Here is a 15,000-nt window from a genome sequence, read left to right as displayed (position 1 = left end):
TGTGTGTATTTATATTTACAGTGTGTGTGTATATATTTACAGTGTGTGTGTATATATTTACAGTGTGTGTGTATATACATATATATATATTTACAGTGTGTGTATATATATATTTACAGTGTGTGTGGGTATATATATTTACAGTGTGTGTGGGTATATATATTTACAGTGTGTGTGTGTATATATATTTACAGTGTGTGTGTATACATATATATATTTACAGTGTGTGTGTATACATATATATATTTACAGTGTGTGTATATATATATATTTACTGTGTGTGTGTATATATATTTACAGTGTGTGTGTGTGTGTGTGTATATATATATATTCACTGTGTGTGTGTATATATATTCACCGTGTGTGTGTGTGTGTGTGTGTGTGTATATTCACTGTGTGTGTATATATATATATTTACTGTGTGTGTATATATATATATATATATTTACTGTGTGTGTATATATATATATATATATTTACTGTGTGTGTATATATATATATATATATATATATATATTTACTGTGTGTGTATATATTTACTGTGTGTGTATATATATTTACAGTGTGTGTATATATATATATTTAGTGTGTGTATATATATATATTTACAGTGTGTGTATATATATATATTTACAGTGTGTGTATATATATATATTTACAGTGTGTGTATATATATATATTTACAGTGTGTATATATACATTTACTCTATGTGTGTGTGTGTGTGTATATACATTCACTGTGTGTGTATATATATATATATATTTACTGTATGTGTGTGTGTGTGTGTGTGTGTGTGTGTGTGAGAGTGTATATATATATATATTCACTGTGTGTGTGTATATATATTCACTGCGTGTGTGTATATATATATATTCACTGTGTGTGTGTGTGTGTGTGTGTGTGTGTATATAATCACTGTGTGTGTGTGTGGTGTGTGTGTGTGTGTGTGTGTGTGTATTCACTGTGTGTATATATATATATATATATATTTACTGTGTGTGTGTATATATATTTACTGTGTGTATATATATATATATATATATTTACTGTGTGTGTGTGTGTGTGTGTGTGTATTTACTGTGTGTGTGTATATATTTACAGTGTGTGTGTATATATATATTTACAGTGTGTGTGTATATATATATATATATATTTAGTGTGTGTGTGTGTGTGTGTGTGTATACATTCACTCTGTGTGTATATATATATATATATTTACTGTGTGTGTGTGTGTGTGTGAGTGTATATATATATATATATATTCACTGTGTGTGTGTGTATATATATTCACTGTGTGTGTATATATATATTCACTGTGTGTGTGTGTGTGTGTGTGTGAGAGAGTGTATATATCTATTCAGTGTGTGTGTGTGTGTGTATATATATATATTCACTGTGTGTGTGTATATATATATTTATTGTGTGTATATATATATATATATTGTGTGTGTGTGTGTATATATATTGTGTGTGTGTATTTAATATATATTAATATTTACAGTGTGTGAGTGTGTATATATATTCACTGTGTGTGTGTGTCTGTATATATATATTCACTGTGTGTGTGTGTGCGCGTGTGTGTGTGTGTGTGTGTGTGTGTGTGTGTGTGTGTGTGTGTGTGTGTGTGTGTATTCATTGTGTGTGTGTGTGTGTGTATATTCAGTGTGTGTGTGTGTATATATATTCAGTGTGTGTGTGTGTGTGTGTGTGTGTGTCTGTATATATATATTCACTGTGTGTGTATATATTTACTGTGTGTGTATATATTTACTGTGTGTATATATATACATATTTACAGTGTATATATATATATTTACAGTGTGTGTATATATATATATTTACAGTGTATATATATATATATTTACAGTGTGTGTATATATATACATATTTACAGTGTATATATATACATATTTACAGTGTGTATATATATATACATATTTACAGTGTGTATATATATATATATTTACAGTGTGTATATATACATATATATATTTACAGTGTGTATATATACATATATATATTTACAGTGTGTGTATATATATATATTTACAGTGTGTGTATATATATATATTTACAGTGTGTGTATATATATACATATTTACAGTGTGTGTGTATATATACATATTTACAGTGTGTATATATATACATATTTACAGTGTGTATAATATATTTACAGTGTGTATATATACATATTTACAGTGTGTATATATATATTTACAGTGTGTGTATATATATACATATTTACAGTGTGTGTATATATATACATATTTACAGTGTGTATATATATACATATTTACAGTGTGTATATACATATTTACAGTGTGTATATATATACATATTTACAGTGTGTATATATATATACATATTTACAGTGTGTATATATATATATATATTTACAGTGTGTATATATATATATATTTACAGTGTGTGTATATATATATATTTACAGTGTGTATATATATATATATTTACAGTGTGTATATATATATATATTTACAGTGTGTATATATATATATATATTTACAGTGTGTATATATATATATATATTTACAGTGTGTATATATATATATATATTTACAGTGTGTATATATATATATATATTTACAGTGTGTATATATATATATATTTTACAGTGTGTATATATATATATATTTACAGTGTGTATATATATATATATTTACAGTGTGTATATATATATATATATATTTACAGTGTGTATATATATATATATATTTACAGTGTGTATATATATATATATATTTACAGTGTGTATATATATATATATTTACAGTGTGTATATATATATATATTTTACAGTGTGTATATATATATATATATTTACAGTGTGTATATATATTATATATTTACAGTGTGTATATATATATATATTTACAGTGTGTGTATATATATATATATTTACAGTGTGTATATATATATATATATTTACAGTGTGTGTATATATATTTACAGTGTGTGTATATATATTTACAGTGTTATATATTTAGAGTGTGTATATATATATATATATTTACAGTGTGTATATATATATATATTTACAGTGTGTACATATATATATTTACAGTGTGTGTATATATATATATATATATTACAGTGTGTGTAATATATATTTACAGTGTGTGTATATATATATATATTTACAGTGTGTATATATATATATATATTTACAGTGTGTGTATATATATTTACAGTGTGTGTATATATATTTACAGTGTGTATATATATATATATATTTACAGTGTGTGTTACCTGGTTTTTGTCCAGCTCACAGTTCTTGTACTCGGCCTCTCCTTGCTCTTGGAACGTTACAATCACAAATCCCACGAAGATATTCATCATGAAGAAGGCGATGAGGATGATGTAGATTATAAAGAAGATTGAAATCTCCACTCGATAGTTATAGACTGGGCCCATGTCCTCTGTGTGAGAGTCAATAGCCTTATAGAGTAACCTGGGAGGGAGAGATGTGAGTTACATCCAGCATGGTCTCACACAGTGTCCCACACAATATCCAACTCCACTCAAATGTGACAAATAACACCTGAGGATGTATCAGTGAAACCTGTACCACTAATACTCACCATATACTCACCATACCCTGAGTACTCACAGAGACCCACCCCGATTACTCACAGAGACCCGCCCCGAGTACTCACAAGGACCCGCCCCGAGTACTCACAAGGACCCGCCCCGAGTACTCACAAGGACCCGCCCCGAGTACTCACAGAGACCCGCCCCGAGTACTCACAGAGACCCGCCCCGAGTACTCACAGAGACCCGCCCCGAGTACTCACAGAGACCCGCCCCGAGTACTCACAGAGACCCGCCCCGAGTACACAGAGGCCGGCCCCGAGTACTCATAGAGGCCGGCCGGAGTACTCACAGAGACCCGCCCCGAGTACTCACAGAGACCCGCCCGAGTACTCACAGAGACCCGCCCCGAGTACTCACAGAGACCCGACCCGAGTACTCACAGAGACACGCCCCGAGTACTCACAGAGATCCACCCTGAGTACTCAGGGACCCAACCCTAGTACTCACAGAAACTCACCCTGAGTACTCCGAGATCCACCCCGAATACTCACACAGACCCACCCCGAGTACTCACAGGGACCCACCCCGAGTACTCACAGGGACCCACCCCGAGTACTCACAGGGACCCACCCCGAGTACTCACAGGGACCCACCCCGAGTACTCACAGGGACCCACCCCGAGTACCACAGGGACGCAACCCGAGTACACACAGCGACCCACCCCGAGTACTCACAAGGACCCACCCCGAGTACTCACAGGGACCCACCCCGAGTACTCACAGGGAGCCACCCCGAGTACTCACAGGGACCCACCCTGAGTACTCACAGGGACCCACCCTGAGTACTCTCAGAGACACACCCCGAGAACTCACAGGGACCCACCCCGAGAACTCACAGGTAACCACCCCGAGAACTCAGACCCACCCGGAATACTCACAGAGATGGGCCCTGAGTACTCACAGATGCTTACCCCGAGTACTCAGAGACCCACCCCGAGTACTCACACAGAGCGGCCCCGAGTACTCACGGATACCGGCCTCGAATACTCACGGGGACCGGCCCCGATACTCACGGGGACCGGCCCCGAGTACTCACGGGGACCGGCCCCGAGTACTCACGGGGACCGGCCCCGAGTACTCACGGGGACCGGCCCCGAGTACTCACGGGGACCGGCCCCGAGTACTCACGGGGACCCACCCCGAGTACTCACAGTGACTCACCCCGAGTACTCACAGAGACCGGCCCCGAGTACTCACGGGGACCCGCCACCGAGTACTCACGGGGACCTGCCCCGAGTACTCACGGGGACCGGCCCCGAGTACTCACGGGGACCGGCCCCGAGTACTCACGGGGACCGGCCCCGAGTACTCACGAGGGACCCACCCCGAGAACTCAGACCCACCGGAAATACTCACAGAGATCCACCCCTAGTACTCTCAGAGACACACCCCGAGTACTCACAGGGACCCACCCCCGAGAACTCACAGGGACCCACCCTGAGAACTCAGACCCACCCGGAATACTCACAGAGATCCACCCCTAGTACTCACAGAGACCGGCCCTGAGTACTCACGGATACCGCCCCGAGTACTCACAGATGCTTACCCCGAGTACTCAGAGACCCACCCCGAGTACTCACACAGACCGGCCCCGAGTACTCACGGATACCGGCCCCGAGTACTCATGGAGGCTCACCCCGAGTACTCAGTGACCCACCCCGAGTACTCACAGTGACTCACCCCAAGCACTCACGGACACCGGCCCCGAGTACTCACGGGGACCCGCCCCGAGAACTCAGACCCACCCGGAATACTCACAGAGATCCACCCCTAGTACTCACAGAGACCAGTCCTGAGTACTCACAGATGCTTACCCCAAGTACTCAGAGACCGGCCCTGAGTACTCACAGATGCTTACCCCGAGTACTCAGAGACCCAACCCGAGTACTCACACAGACCGGCCCCGAGTACTCACGGAGACCGGCCCCAATTACTCACGGAGACCCATCCCTAGTACTCACAGTGACCGGCCCCGAGTACTCACAGTGACCGGGCCCCGAGTACTCACAGTGACCGGCCCCAAGTACTCACAGTGACCGGCCCCAAGTACTCACAGTGACCGGCCCCAAGTACTCACAGTGACCGGCCCCAAGTACTCACAGTGACCGGCCCCAAGTACTCACAGTGACCGGCCCCAAGTACTCACAGTGACCCACCCCACGATCTCACACAGTACTAATTGGGCCCCTCCCCCAGTGCTCAGCGGGGCCCCTCCCCCAGTGCTCAGTGGGGCCCCTCCCCCAGTGCTCAGCGGGGCTCCTCCCCCAGTGCTCAGCGGGGCCCCTCCCCCAGTGCTCAGCGGGGCCCCTCCCCCAGTGCTCAGCGGGGCCCCTCCCCCAGTGCTCAGCGGGGCCCCTCCCTCAGTACTCACTGGGGCCACCCCTCGAAGGTAGAGACGGTGAAGAGAGCCAACATCGCCGACAGGACATTGTCAAAATTGAAGTCGCTGTTTATCCACATCCGCTCCTGGAGTTTGAGCTGGCCGGGGTCACCGTAGACAATATACTGTCCCCTGAGAGAAAGAGAGAGAAAGGGGGGGGGTGGGGGAGAGAGAGGCAGAGAGAGAGAGAGAGAAGAGGTGAGAGGGGGGGGAGAGAGAGAGAGAGAGAGAGAGAGGAGAGGGAGAGGAGAGAGAGAGAGAGAGAGGAGAGGGAGAGGAGGGGGAGAGAGAGGGGGGGAGATAGAGGGGGGGGAGATAGAGGGGGGGAGAGAGAGGGGGAGAGAGAGGGGACGAGGGGGAGAGAGAGGGGGAGAGGGAGAGAGAGAGCATGAGAGAGAGTGAGGTGGAGAGGGTGGGAGGAAGAGGGAAAAGTGGGAGAGAGAGAGAGAGGAAGGGAGAGGGGATGTAGAAATGGAGGGAGGGAGAGGGTGTTAGAGAGGGTGTGGGAGAGGGAAAGGTTGTGAGAGAGAGGGGAAGAGGGGGAGTGCGGGAGAGGGGGGAGAGAGGGAGAGAGATGGCAAGAGGGGGAAGAGAGAGGGGAGGGGGGAGGGAGGGGAAGGGGAGAGAGGGGCAGGGGAGAGGGGGCAGGAGAGGGAGTAGGGGGAGGACAGGGAGTAGAGGGATGAGGGTAGAGGGAGTGGGAGAGAAAGTGGGAGAGGGGGAGGGTGGAGAGAGGGAGGAGTGAGAGGAGAGGGGGGAGAGGGAGGGGGAACAGAGGGGAGAGTGAAGGGAAGGGGAGAGTGAGGGAGGAAGAGGGAAAAGTGGGAGGGAGAGACGGAGGGCGTGAAAGAGAGGGAGTGAGAGACAGAGGGAGTGAGGAAGGAGAGGATGGAGAGAGCGGGGCGAGAGAGAGAGAGAGGGCATGAGACAGAGAGATGGTGTGGAAGAGGGACAGAGTGTGAGAGATAGATGAAGGGGGGAGAGAACGGGGGAGAGAGGTAGAGAGAGAGGAGGTGAGGGGGAGAAAGAGTGGGAGGGGGGAGATGGTGAGAGAGAGAGGGGGAGAGAGAAAGGTGGGAGAGAGAAAGCGCGAGGGGGAGAGAGAGAACGCGAGGGGGAGAGAGAGAACGCGAGGGGGAGAGAGAGAACGCGAGGGGGGAGAGAGAGAACGCGAGGGGGAGAGAGAGAGCGCGCGAGGGGAGAGAGAGAGAGCGAGGGGGAGAGAGAGAGAGCGAGGGGGAGAGAGAGAGAGCGAGGGGGAGAGAGAGAGCGCGAGGGGGAGAGAGAGAGCGCGAGGGGGAGAGAGAGAACGCGAGGGGGAGAGAGAGCGCGAGGGGGAGAGAGAGAGCGCGAGGGGGAGAGAGAGAGCGCGAGGGGGAGAGAGAGAGCGCGAGGGGGAGAGAGAGAGCGCGAGGGGGAGAGAGAGAACGCGAGGGGGAGAGAGAGAACGCGAGGGGGAGAGAGAGAGCGCGCGAGGGGGAGAGAGAGCGCGCGAGGGGGAGAGAGAGAGCGCGAGGGGGAGAGAGAGAGCGCGCGAGGGGGAGAGAGAGCGCGCGAGGGGAGAGAGAGAGCGCGCGAGGGGAGAGAGAGAGCGCGAGGGGGAGAGAGAGAGCGCGAGGGGGAGAGAGAGAGCGCGAGGGGGAGAGAGAGAGCGCGAGAGGGGGAGAGAGAGAGCGCGAGGGGGAGAGAGAGAACGCCGAGGGGGAGAGAGAGAGCGCGAGGGGGAGAGAGAGAGCGCGCGAGGGGGGAGAGAGAGCGCGCGAGGGGGAGAGAGAGAGAGCGCGAGGGGGAGAGAGAGAGCGCGTGAGGGGGAGAGAGCGCGTGAAGGGGGAGAGAGAGAGCGCACGAGGGGGAGAGAGAGAGCGCGAGGGGGAGAGAGAGAGCGCGAGGGGGAAGAGAGAGCGAGGGGGAGAGAGAGAGAGCGAGGGGGGGAGAGAGAGAGAGCGAGGGGGGGGAGAGAGAGAGAGCGAGGGGGAGAGAGAGAGCGCGAGGGGAGAGAGAGAGCGCGAGGGGGAGAGAGAGCGAGGGGGAGAGAGAGAGAGCGAGGGGGAGAGAGAGAGAGCGAGGGGGAGAGAGAGAGCGAGGGGGAGAGAGAGAGCGAGGGGGAGAGAGAGAGCGCGAGGGGGGAGAGAGAGAGCACGAGGGGGAGAGAGAGAGCGCGGGGGGAGAGAGAGAGCGCGAGGGGGGAGAGAGAGAGCGCGAGGGGGGAGAGAGAGCGAGGGGGGAGAGAGAGAGAGCGAGGGGGAGAGAGAGAGCGCGAGGAGGAGAGAGAGAGCGCGAGGGGGAGAGAGAGAGCGCGAGGGGGAGAGAGAGAGCGCGAGGGGGAGAGAGAGCGAGGGGGAGAGAGAGAGAGCGCGAGGGGGAGAGAGAGCGAGGGGGAGAGAGAGAGAGCGAGGGGGAGAGAGAGAGCGCGAGGGGGAGAGCGCGAGGGGAGAGAGAGAGCGCGAGGGGGAGAGCGCGAGGGGGAGAGAGAGAGCGCGAGGGGGAGAGCGCGAGGGGGAGAGAGAGAGCGCGAGGGGGAGAGAGAGCACAAGGTGGGGAGAGAGAGAGCGAGGGGGAGAGAGAGAGCGCGAGGGGGAGAGAGAGAGCGAGGGGGGAGAGAGAGAGAGCGAGGGGGAGAGAGAGAGCGCGAGGGGGAGAGCGCGAGGGGGAGAGAGAGAGCGCGAGGGGGAGAGCGCGAGGGGGAGAGAGAGAGCGCGAGGGGGAGAGCGCGAGGGGGAGAGCGCGAGGGGGAGAGAGAGAGCGCGAGGGGGAGAGAGAGCACAAGGTGGGGAGAGAGAGAGCGAGGGGGAGAGAGAGAGCGCGAGGGGGAGAGAGAGAGCGAGGGGGAGAGAGAGCACGAGGTGGGGAGAGAGAGAGCGAGGGGGAGAGAGAGAGAGCGAGAGAGGAGAGGGAGAGGAGGGGGAGAGAGAGGGGGGGAGATAGAGGGGGGGGAGATAGAGGGGGGGAGAGAGAGGGGGAGAGAGAGGGGACGAGGGGGAGAGAGAGGGGGAGAGGGAGAGAGAGAGCATGAGAGAGAGTGAGGTGGAGAGGGTGGGAGGAAGAGGGAAAAGTGGAGAGAGAGAGAGAGGAAGGGAGAGGGGATGTAGAAATGGAGGGAGGGAGAGGGTGTTAGAGAGGGTGTGGGAGAGGGAAAGGTTGTGAGAGAGAGGGGAAGAGGGGGAGTGCGGGAGAGGGGGGAGAGAGGGAGAGAGATGGCAAGAGGGGGAAGAGAGAGGGGAGGGGAGGGAGGGGAAGGGGAGAGAGGGGCAGGGGAGAGGGGGCAGGAGAGGGAGTAGGGGGAGGACAGGGAGTAGAGGGATGAGGGTAGAGGGAGTGGGAGAGAAAGTGGGAGAGGGGGAGGGTGGAGAGAGGGAGGAGTGAGAGGAAGAGGGGGGAGAGGGAGGGGGAACAGAGGGGAGAGTGAAGGGAAGGGGAGAGTGAGGGAGGAAGAGGGAAAAGTGGGAGGGAGAGACGGAGGGCGTGAAAGAGAGGGAGTGAGAGACAGAGGGAGTGAGGAAGGAGAGGATGGAGAGAGCGCGGGGCGAGAGAGAGAGAGAGGGCATGAGACAGAGAGATGGTGTGGAAGAGGGACAGAGTGTGAGAGATAGATGAAGGGGGGAGAGAACGGGGGAGAGAGGTAGAGAGAGAGGAGGTGAGGGGGAGAAAGAGTGGGAGGGGGGAGATGGGTGAGAGAGAGAGGGGGAGAGAGAAAGGTGGGAGAGAGAAAGCGCGAGGGGGAGAGAGAGAACGCGAGGGGGAGAGAGAGAACGCGAGGGGGAGAGAGAGAACGCGAGGGGGAGAGAGAGAACGCGAGGGGGAGAGAGAGAGAGCGCGCGAGGGGGGAGAGAGAGAGAGCGAGGGGGAGAGAGAGAGAGCGAGGGGAGAGAGAGAGCGCGAGGGGGGAGAGAGAGAGCGCGAGGGGGAGAGAGAGAACGCCGAGGGGGGAGAGAGAGCGCGAGGGGGAGAGAGAGAGCGCGAGGGGGAGAGAGGAGAGAGAGAGCGCGAGGGGGAGAGAGAGAGCGCGAGGGGGAGAGAGAGACGCGAGGGGGAGAGAGAGACGCGAGGGGGAGAGAGAGAGCGCGAGGGAGAGAGAGCGCCGGGGGGAGAGAGAGCGCGAGGGGGAGAGAGAGAGCGCGCGAGGGGGAGAGAGAGCGCGCGAGGGGGAGAGAGAGAGCGCGCCGAGGGGGGAGAGAGAGAGCGCGAGGGGGGAGAGAGAGGGGAGCGCGCGAGGGGGAGAGAGAGAGAGCGAGGGGGGGAGAGAGAGAGCGCGAGGGGGAGAGAGAGCGCGAGGGGGGGAGCGAGGGGGAGAGAGAGCGCGAGGGGGGAGAGAGAGAGCGCGAGGGGGAGAGAGAGAGCGCGAGGGGGAGAGAGAGAACGCGAGGGGGGAGAGAGGAGAGCGCGAGGGGGAGAGAGAGAGCGCGCGAGGGGGAGAGAGAGCGCGCGAGGGGGGAGAGAGAGAGCGCGAGGGGGAGAGTGAGAGAGCGCGAGGGGGAGAGAGAGAGCGCGTGAGGGGGAGAGAGGCGCGTGAGGGGGAGAGAGAGAGCGCACGAGGGGGAGAGAGAGAGCGCGAGGGGGAGAGAGAGAGCGCGAGGGGGAGAGAGAGAGCGAGGGGGAGAGAGAGAGAGCGAGGGGGGGAGAGAGAGAGAGCGAGGGGGAGAGAGAGAGCGCGAGGGGGAGAGAGAGCGCGAGGGGGAGAGAGAGCGAGGGGGAGAGAGAGAGAGCGAGGGGAGAGAGAGAGAGCGAGGGGGAGAGAGAGAGCGAGGGGGAGAGAGAGAGCGAGGGGGAGAGAGAGAGCGCGAGGGGGGAGAGAGAGAGCGCGAGGGGAGGAGAGAGAGAGCACGAGGGGGAGAGAGAGAGCGCGAGGGGGAGAGAGAGAGCGCGAGGGGGAGAGAGAGCGAGGGGGAGAGAGAGAGAGCGAGGGGGAGAGAGAGAGCGCGAGGAGGGAGAGAGAGAGCGCGAGGGGGAGAGAGAGAGCGCGAGGGGGAGAGAGAGAGCGCGAGGGGGAGAGAGAGCGAGGGGGGGAAGAGAGAGAGCGCGAGGGGGAGAGAGAGCGAGGGAGGGGGAGAGAGAGAGCGCGAGGGGGAAGAGCGCGAGGGGGAGAGAGAGAGCGCGAGGGGGAGAGCGCGAGGGGGAGAGAGAGAGCGCGAGGGGGAGAGCGCGAGGGGGAGAGAGAGAGCGAGGGGGAGAGAGAGCACAAGTGGGGAGAGAGAGAGCGAGGGGGAGAGAGAGAGCGCGAGGGGGAGAGAGAGAGCGAGGGGGAGAGAGAGCACGAGGTGGGGAGAGAGAGAGCGAGGGGGGAGAGAGAGAGAGCGAGGGGGAGAGAGAGAGCGCAAGGGGGAGAGAGAGAGAGCGTGGGGGAGAGAGAGAGAGCGAGGGGGAGAGAGAGAGAGCGAGGCGGGAGACAGAGAGCGCGAGGGGGAGAGAGAGAGCGCGGAGGGGGAGAGAGAGAGCGCGAGGGGGAGAGAGAGAGCGCGAGGGGGAGAGAGAGAGCGCGAGGGGGGAGAGAGAGAGCGCGAGGGGGAGAGAGAGAGCGCGAGGGGGAGAGAGAGAGCGCGAGGGGGGAGAGAGAGCGCGAGGGGGAGAGAGAGAGCGAGGGGGAGAGAGAGAGCGCGAGGGGGAGAGAGAGAGCGCGGAGGGGGAGAGAGAGAACGCGAGGGGGAGAGAGAGAGCGCGCGAGGGGGAGAGAGAGCGCGCGAGGGGGAGAGAGAGAGCGCGCGAGGGGGAGAGAGAGCGCGCGAGGGGGAGAGAGAGAGCGCGAGGGGGAGAGAGAGAACGCGAGGGGGGAGAGAGAGAGCGCGAGGGGGAGAGAGAGAGCGCGGAGGGGAGAGAGAGAGCGCGAGGGGGAGAGAGAGCGCGAGGGGGAGAGAGAGAGCGCGAGGGGAGAGAGAGAGCGCGAGGGGGAGAGAGAGAGCGCGAGGGGGAGAGAGAGAGAGTGAGGGGAGAGAGAGAGCGAGGGGGAGAGAGAGAGCGCGAGGGGGAGAGAGAGAGAGCGAGGGGGAGAGAGAGAGAGCGAGGCGGGGAGACAGAGAGCGAGGGGGGAGAGAGAGAGCGCGAGGGGGAGAGAGAGAGCGCGAGGGGGAGAGAGAGAGCGCGAGGGGGAGAGAGAGAGCGCGAGGGGGAGAGAGAGAGCGCGAGGGGGAGAGAGAGAGCGCGAGGGGGAGAGAGAGGAGCGCGAGGGGGAGAGAGAGAGCGCGAGGGGGAGAGAGAGAGCGCGAGGGGGAGAGAGAGAGCGAGGGGGGAGAGAGAGAGCGCGAGGGGGAGAGAGGAGAGCGCGGAGGGGGAGAGAGAGAACGCGAGGGGAGAGAGAGAGCGCGCGAGGGGGAGAGAGAGCGCGCTGAGGGGGAGGAGAGAGAGCGCGCGAGGGGGGAGAGAGAGCGCGCGAGGGGGAGAGAGAGAGGCGCGAGGGGGGAGAGAGAGCGCGCGAGGGGGAGAGAGAGAGCGCGAGGGGGAGAGAGAGAGCGCGAGGGGGAGAGAGAGAGCGCGCGAGGGGGAGAGAAGAGCGCGAGGGGGAGAGAGAGAGCGCGAGGGGGAGAGAGAGAGCGCGAGGGGGAGAGAGAGACGCGAGGGGGAGAGGAGAGAGCGCGCGAGGGGGAGAGTGAGAGCGCGAGGGGGAGAGAGAGCGCGCGAGGGGGAGAGAGAGCGCGCGAGGGGGAGAGAGAGAGCGCGAGGGGAGAGAGAGAGCGCGCGAGGGGGAGAGAGAGAGCGCGAGGGGAGAGAGAGCGCGCGAGGGGGAGAGAGAGAGCGCGAGGGGGAGAGAGAGAGCGCGAGGGGGAGAGAGAGAGCGCGAGGGGAGAGAGAGAGCGCGAGGGGGAGAGAGAGAACGCGAGGGGGAGAGAGAGAGCGCGAGGGGGAGAGAGAGAGCGCGAGGGGGAGAGAGAGAGCGCGCGAGGGGGAGAGAGAGCGCGCGAGGGGAGAGAGAGAGCGCGAGGGGGAGAGAGAGAGAGCGCGAGGGGGAGAGAGAGAGCGCGTGAGGGGGAGAGAGCGCGTGAAGGGGGAGAGAGAGAGCGCACGAGGGGGGAGAGAGAGAGCGCGAGGGGAGAGAGAGAGCGCGAGGGGGGAGAGAGAGCCGAGGGGGAGAGAGAGAGAGCGAGGGGGAGAGAGAGAGAGCGAGGGGAGAGAGAGAGCGCGAGGAGGGGAGAGAGAGAGCGCGAGGGGGAGAGAGAGCGAGGGGGAGAGAGCGCGAGGGGGAGAGCGAGGGGGAGAGAGAGAGAGCGAGGGGGAGAGAGAGAGCGCGAGGGGGAGAGAGAGAGCGCGAGGGGGAGAGAGAGAGCGCGAGGAGGGAGGAGAGAGAGCGCGAGGGGGGAGAGAGAGAGCGAGAGGGGAGAGAGAGAGCGAGGGGGAGAGAGAGCGAGGGGGGAGAGAGAGAGCGAGGGGGAGAGAGAGAGCGGCGAGGGGGAGAGAGAGAGCTCGAGGGGGAGAGAGAGAGCGCGAGGGGGGAGACGAGAGCGCGAGGGGGAGAGAGAGAGCGCGAGGGGGAGAGAGAGAGCGCGAGGGGTGAGGAGAGAGAGCGCGAGGGGGGAGAGAGAGATGAGCGCGAGGGGGAGAGAGAGAGCGCGAGGGGGAGAGCCGAGGGGAGAGAGAGCGCGAGGGGAGAGAGAGAGCGCGAGGGGGAGAGAGAGAGCGCGAGGGGGAGAGAGAGAGCGCGAGGGGGAGAGAGAGAGCGCGAGGGGGAGAGAGAGAGCGAGGGGGAGAGAGAGAGCGCGAGGGGGAGAGGAGGCGAGGGGAGAGAGAGCCGAGGGGGAGAGAGAGAGCGAGGGGAGAGAGAGAGCGAGGGGGAGAGAGAGAGCGCGAGGGGGAGAGAGAGAGCGGAGGGGGAGAGAGAGAGCGCGAGGGGGAGAGAGAGAGCGCGAGGGGGAGAGAGAGAGCGCGAGGGGGAGAGAGAGAGAGCGAGGGGGAGAGAGAGAGCGCGAGGGGGGAGAGAGAGCGCGAGGGGGAGAGAGAGAGCGCGAGGGGGAGAGAGAGAGCGCGAGGGGGAGAGAGAGAGCGAGGGGGAGAGAGAGAGCGCGAGGGGGAGAGAGAGAGCGCGAGGGGGAGAGAGAGAGCGCGAGGGGGAGAGCGCGAGGGGGAGAGAGAGAGCGCGAGGGGGGAGAGAGAGAGCGCGAGGGGGAGAGAGAGAGCGCGAGGGGGAGAGAGAGAGCGCGAGGGGGAGAGAGAGAGAGCGAGGGGGAGAGAGAGGAGCGAGGGGAGAGAGAGAGCGCGAGGGGAGAGAGAGCGAGGGGAGAGAGAGAGCGAGGGGGGAGAGAGAGAGAGCGAGGGGGAGAGAGAGAGGCGAGGGGGAGAGAGAGAGCGGAGGGGAGAGAGAGAGCGCGAGGGGGAGAGAGAGAGCGCGAGGGGGAGAGAGAGAGCGCGAGGGGGAGAGAGATGAGAGCCGAGGGGGAGAGAGAGAGCGCGAGGGAGAGAGAGAGCGCGAGGATGAGAGAGCGCGAGGGGGAGAGAGAGAGCGCGAGGGAGAGAGAGAGCGCGAGGGGGAGAGAGAGAGCGCGAGGGGGGAGAGAGAGAGCGAGGGGGAGAGAGAGAGAGCGAGGGGGAGAGAGAGAGAGCGAGGGGGAGAGAGAGAGCGAGGGGGGAGAGAGAGAAAGCATGAATGGGGTAATCAGTGTCATTCTACACAATGTTGCCCTGTCATGGTGACAATACAGATCACATTTCGTCTCAGCTGTATAGTTTTATATAATTTTGGTTGGAAGAATGAGGAGAGGCTTGATTAACTAAATGGTACAATTTTAAAGGGGGTACAGGAACAGAGCATCCTGGGGGTGTATGTACTCAAATCTTTGAAGGTGGCAGGACAAATTGGGAAGGCTTTAAAAAACTGACAGGGTCCTGGGCTTTATTAATAGAGGCACAGGCCCTGATATAAACACAAAGGCGGGTTCCGAGTTTGTGGGGGCGGGGGAATTGCATTGGAGAAACCCGGAAGTGAAAACAGGTCAGATTCTGTGTTCTCAACTTGATTAAATGATTCCAATTTGATTTCCTGGTTGGTGTCTCCAAGCTGTGCAGTGGGTCGACTGTCCACCCACAGA

The sequence above is a fragment of the Heptranchias perlo genome, chromosome 27 (assembly GCF_035084215.1).
Source record: "Heptranchias perlo isolate sHepPer1 chromosome 27, sHepPer1.hap1, whole genome shotgun sequence".
NCBI lineage: Eukaryota > Metazoa > Chordata > Chondrichthyes > Hexanchiformes > Hexanchidae > Heptranchias > Heptranchias perlo.
This window is presented reverse-complemented; position numbering follows the sequence as displayed.